This window comes from Eriocheir sinensis, chromosome 13, assembly GCF_024679095.1.
Source record: "Eriocheir sinensis breed Jianghai 21 chromosome 13, ASM2467909v1, whole genome shotgun sequence".
Taxonomy (NCBI): Eukaryota; Metazoa; Arthropoda; class Malacostraca; order Decapoda; family Varunidae; genus Eriocheir; species Eriocheir sinensis.
The window spans coordinates 12632183-12638432 of record NC_066521.1 but is presented as its reverse complement, the minus strand read 5'-3'; positions in this window follow the sequence as shown (position 1 = coordinate 12638432).

Below are 6250 nucleotides of genomic sequence, written 5' to 3'. Positions count from 1 at the left end.
TTTCTTCTTTCTTCAACTTTTTTTTCGTTTCCATGATATCATTTTCTCTTGTTTTTATCTCTTTACTTCTCTTCCCTTCTTCTTGTCGATCATTTTTCTCTTTCTTTTTCTCTCAATCGTTATCTCAATTTATACTTCCTTCTCAGTTTCATATAAAAAAGAGTAACACCACCACCACCACCAACAACAACAACAACAACAACAACAATAACAACAACAACAACAACAACAACAACACTACCTCCCCCACCACCACCACCACCAACAACAACAACAACAACACTACCTCCCCCACCACCACCACCACCACCAACAACAACAACAACAGCACCACCACCACCACCACCAACAACAACAACAACTACAACAACTTTCGGCCACTCCTCTCGACTCTTCGTAGGAGTAGTAATTAGCGTGTTTTTTTTCTCATTATTATTTTTTTTTTTACCTTGAACTACTTCCTCTACTGTAAAAACAAACAAACAAAACAACAACACCAACAACACCAACAAAACCAAAAATAATAACAACAATAATAATAATAACAGCCTTAGCTCTCTCCATCTCTGTATATCACTTGAGGGGGCCGAGGGAGCGAGGGAGGGAGCCACCAGCCAGCCAGCCAGCCAGCGCGCCCCTAACCCAGCGAATGGATGAATCATGTAGCGGGCGAGGAGCATGATCAGGGGCAGACAACGGTATAAGTGGCGGCAGCTTTCGTCATCCCAGGCCTTGTAAATCTATCGGGACGCGACGGAGACCAGTACCTTTCCTTCCCTCCTGACCCCATCTACCCCCCACCCCCACCCCCGTATTATCTGCCCTTCCTTCCTGCCTCCATCTCCTCCCTTATCTTTCTTTCCTTCCTTCATTTCTCCATCAACAACAACAATTTTCATGTCTCCATCCTCTCCCTTATCTTTCCTTCTTTCAGGTCTCCATCTCTCCCCTTATCTTTTCTTCCTCTCTGTCTCCATCTCCCCCCCCCCCCTTATCTTTCCTTCCTTCATTCATTTCGTCATCTACTCCCTTATTTGTGTTTCCTTCCTTCCTGCCTCTATCTCCCCTCCTTATCTTTCCTTTCTTCCTGCCTCTATCTCTCCTCCTTATCTCTCCTTCCTTCCTTCCTATCTACATCTTCTTCCTTATTGTTCCTTCCTTCATGCCCGCCTCCATCTCCTCCCTTATCTTTCATTATTTTCTTTCTATCTCCATCTTCCCCCTTATCTCTCCTTCCTTCCTTCCTGTCTATATCTACCCCCTTATCTCTCCTTTCTTCCTTCTTTCCTGTCTACATTTCCTTCCTTATTTTTCCTTCCTTCCTGCCTGCCTCCATCTCCTCCCTTATCTTTCATTAATTTCTTTCTATCTCCATCTTCCCCCTTTTCTTTCCTTCCTTCCTTCCGGTCTTTCATCTCCTTTATTTCCTTTTCCACCTTTTTTTACACATTCGTAGATAACAAGACGAAGCCGCCTGACGAGCATCATTTAACAGCTCATCTTAAGTAATAGTTTGATAAGGCCTCTGCACCATATATGTGAAAAAGCACTCATAAGAACTTGACTAATCTTGCTAGCCTTTGGAAACAGTTGTTGTGAAAGCTGCAAGCGTCACCAGGGCCATTCTCAGACGCTTTCGGTTCTCACATCAACTATTTCCAAAGGCCGTAAAGGAGATCATTCGAATTCCCATGAGTGTTTTTATAGGTTCATGGTACAGAAGAAGGGTCGAACTACCACTAGGCTCATGATATTACAGCTGGAAATGCTCAAAACTCCTACGAAAGCCTTATCAATTGTGTGAGCTTCCGCGCCGAAATGTTTATGAATAGGACCCCAAATCCCGTATTCTCAGCGCTTTCGGCTCTCTCATCAAATATCTCCAAAGGGCAAAAAGGAGATCATTCGAGTTCCCATGAGTGTTTTTATAGGCTCATAGTACAGAAGAAGGGTCGAACTATCACTAGGCGCATAATATTACAGCTGGAAATGCTCAAAACTCCTACGAAAGCCTGATCAATTGTGTGAGCTTCCGCGCCGAAATGTTTATGAATATTACCTCAGGAGGCCAACGTTGCCAGATTGTCGTACTCAGCCTCCTACGTTTGCCGATTTCTAACCCAAAAACTGCCTCCTCGACCCCACTAACTGCCTTCATATATAGTTATCGTTAAAATGGTTAATTATTGGTGTTTTTTGGCGGTAGCTTTGGCTCAGAAACCAGTACATACGAGGCTCTGAGTACGATAATCTGGCAAAGGCGCTCAGAATTCGTATTTTCAGACGCTTTCGGTTCTAACAACAAGTATTTCCAGAGGCCAGAAAGGAGACTAGCCGTGTTCGCATGAGTGTTTTTTAGGTTCATGGTACAGAGGCCATTTTTTTGGGGGGGAGGTATTTCGTTGGGGAGGCCTTGTCAAACTATCACTGGGCTCATAAAACTACCCATGGAAATAATCAGAACCTCTACGAAAGCCTTACCTAATGTGTGTGTGTGTGTGTGTGTGTGTGTGTGTGTGTGTGTGTGTAAGCTCCGAAATATTTGAGGTTACGTGCGCAGGGAGAAAAAGAACAAAAAAAAAGAGCATCAGAGAGACATAAAAGGTAAGAGAATCGTATTGGACACCTTAAAAAAATATAAAAAAAGAGGGAGAGAAGAAAAAGATGGGTTGCGTAATGTGTGTTGAGTTTTCACGTTGCCTTTTTTGTATGTGTGTGTGTGTGTGTGTGTGTGTGTGTGTGTGTGTGTGTGTGTGTGTGTGTGTGTGTGTGTGTGTGTGTGTGTTTCTTTCTCTGTGTTGGAGTGACGGCTGTGGGGTGCCTTGAGCCTGTTCGGAAAAAGAATAGAGTTTAATTCGCCTAATCTGTCCCTGAGGAAGAGTTAAATGAGAGGGTTGGGTTTTATTCCGGCCATTACGTCTCACACGCCGTCCATTGTGCCTTTGCTGCTCGGGTGTATAAAAAGAAAAGAAAGGAAAAAAAAAGTAGGAAAATATAACACTAAAAAGAAAACACACGTGAAGAAAAAATTGAAAAACAGAAAGTAGAAATAAAAAAGAGAAAATGGAAAATAGAAAGAAAATGAAAAATACGAAATGGAAAAATAGAAAATAGAAATAGAAAATGGAAAGAAAATGAAAAATACAAAACGGAAAAGTAGAAAATAGAAATAGAAAATAGAGAATATGCAAGAGAGAGAGAGAGAGAGAGAGAGAGAAATATTGTCTTTTACATAATATCTTAGTAAAGTTCACCTGCCTAATATATGTAGACTTTTTTTGCTATTTAAATGATAATTGTATGATATATTTTTGGGGGTTGTTACACACACACACACACACACACACACACACACACACACACACACCACATCTCAACCCTCCCACAGTTCTCTTTGGTATTTCTTCTCTAAATATCACCTCTTGCAAGTAACCTGACACGCATAACCTTACCTGTAGCCTGTTACCTCACCTGTCGTTCTTACATTCATACATACATACATACATACATACATACAAACATACATAGACCTGGGTATATACATAATAGAATGCTCTCTCTCTCTCTCTCTCTCTCTCTCTCTCTCTCTCTCTCTCTCTCTCTCTCTCTCTGATTTATCGCCCAAAACTCTTCAAAACACTCATATTATTCACTCTATAATTAATTTACCGCGTCCCTGTTGCATCCTTTCTCCCTCCCTTTGTTTCAGACTCTCCAAGACTTTAAACTTCCTTATCCTCCTCCTCCTCCTCTTACATCTACTCCTACCTATGTTCCTCCTCCTCCTCCTCTTCCATCCGTTTTTGTTCTTTTTTAACGTTTTTTTGTGCTGCTAATATGTCTATGCACCTCACGTTCACTTTTTTCCCCTTCCTTATCGAGAACTAGGCTATACGTTTACTCCTCCACCCCTTTTTCCTCCCCTCCTTTCTTTTCTCAGGTTGTCTTTCTCCTCTTCCATACGTCAACTTTACATACATCTCTTTTTTTTCTTTCTTTTCCTCTTTATCTTCTTTTTTTCTTATCCCGCATCTTTATCCTGCACTCTATACACTCCTCCTCCTTCTCCTCTTCCTTTATATATTATGGTTTTCTTTTCCCTTTTCTATACATCAACTTTCCGCATATCACTTTTCTCTATCGCTTCCGTCTTCTGCACTATATACCTTACAACTCTTCCTCCTCTTTCTCTTCTTCCTGCTCCTCTTCCTCCTCCTCCTCCTTCTATATATGTATAATAATAATAATAATAATAATAATAATAATGGTTTTATTTCGCCCAGTTTCCTTCTTGTGTTGTTTCCAATTTCTCATACGTCAACTCTGCACATATCACTTTTCTCTATCTCTTCCTTCTCCTTCACTATTTACCATACCACTATTCTTCTTCCTCCTCCTCCTCCTCCTCCTCCGCCTCCCGCAGCAGCCTGGAGGAAGTACTACTGGCTAATCTAATTTTCGTGGATTAACCCGCCCGCCAGCGTCACCCTCGGGACGTGCGCTTACGAGAACTCCAACTTAATTTTCCCTTGAAAGATTGAAAGTTAGGCTAAACGAAGGAGGGAAGGAGGGCCAGGTGAGAGAAGGAAGATAGGAGAGTAGAGGAAAGGAGAGGGAGAGATGGAGGGATGGGAGGAAGGTGGGGAAAGTATACGGAGGGGAAGGCGGCAGAGAGTGGTTGAATAGGGCAAGTTGAAAGTGTTTTTGTATTGTTAGGGAAGAAATCTTGTGTGTGTGTGTGTGTGTGTGTGTGTGTGTGTGTGTGTGTGTGTGTGTGTGTCAGCTTTTACATAAAGATCAACTGCATACAACATGTTTTTGTAACGTAAATTTTACACAAATAAAACGAATTGCACGATGATTTTCACCGGAAATGACCCTTTCTCCTTCTACCCCAAGGATTCGGGGACCCGTAAACCTGAAGGCCTGGGGGAATGCGGGTTTTTTGTGTGCGGGAGACAAACACGACTGTTTTTGGGAACCCGGAATGACTAGTGCACGATAGCTATTATAAGAGAGGGATCCTCGTTCTCGTGATAAAGTCTATAGAAAACGGCATATATCCCAACTTCTAGACTACAGTGAGTCTAGGCTGCACTAGTAAAAATGAAGTAATCACACGTGAAACAGTCGAATGAAGCGTCGAGAAGGGCGCCAGAGCGCCACCTGGGCACAGGTAGTGGAAGGTGCCATAAGCCGTCCACTCCATTCTTTCAAGCCGTCTCGCTCTGCACGGACGCTGCCCCTCGCTCTGCTCGTTTGCCATGGTGAGCTGCGTGTCTACCTGTGCATGACCTGGTTCTCCTCGTGCAGCGGCCCTGTTCCTCGTCCCGGGACGCCCCCCTCCCGTAGCGGCGCCCACTCTTCCCGTCTCATCGGGAGAGATGGACGGCCGGGCTCTTGAGTGCTAAGCGTCCTTTGGATCGCTTTCGTCCATAGAGGCGCGGGTCTTTGACCCCCTCCCAGAGCGGCACCCACTTCTCCCCGTCTAACCGGGCGAGATGGGCAACCAGACTCGTGACGAATCCTTGGCGCCCTGCGGCTGCCTATCGTCCCCGGAGATGCGAGCCCATGACCCCCTCCCAAACTAGCGTCCACGTCTCCCCGCCTCACCGGGTGAGATGGGCGCCCGAGTTTGTGACGAGTACCTACCATACAGACGTGTGCTTAGGGTATACGACTCCCGCGTTACCAACGGCTGTCTGTGAAGAGTGATTGGCTTCCATATAGTACACTGCCGGTCCCGGGGGCACGGGTGTACGCCCGCGTTAGAAGACTACCGCGTTCCAGTATGTTAGTGGGAGCGGCCGTGTTAGTAGCATATGTGGGCGAACGTTTGTCTTTTCCCCGATTCCTGATGTTCTAACAGCAGTTCTTCTTCGCAGGACGACGGGACGGTCTTTACTGCGGAAGGGTGTCCTCTCCCCCGCACTTCTGAGGACTCCCGGGATCATGTCTCTCAAGCGGACACTCTTCCCAACCCCACTTCGCTCCAGGAACTGGCAGACCGCAACAGGGGCCTCCAGTCCCAGATCTCACAACTCGCGGACATGTTCATGTTCCTTCAAGAGGCGTTCGATTGCCAGGAGACTCAGCCTCTTGTCGATCCCCCTTACAGCCCGTCTTCGGAACGAACCGAGGAAGCCTCGGAACGTGGTGATGCCGACTCCCCTCTCTCGCCCTCCTCTTCCGGCTCCCGCCGGGGCCGCTCAAGGAGTCTGTCACTATCCCCGCCTGTGAAGAAAGCACG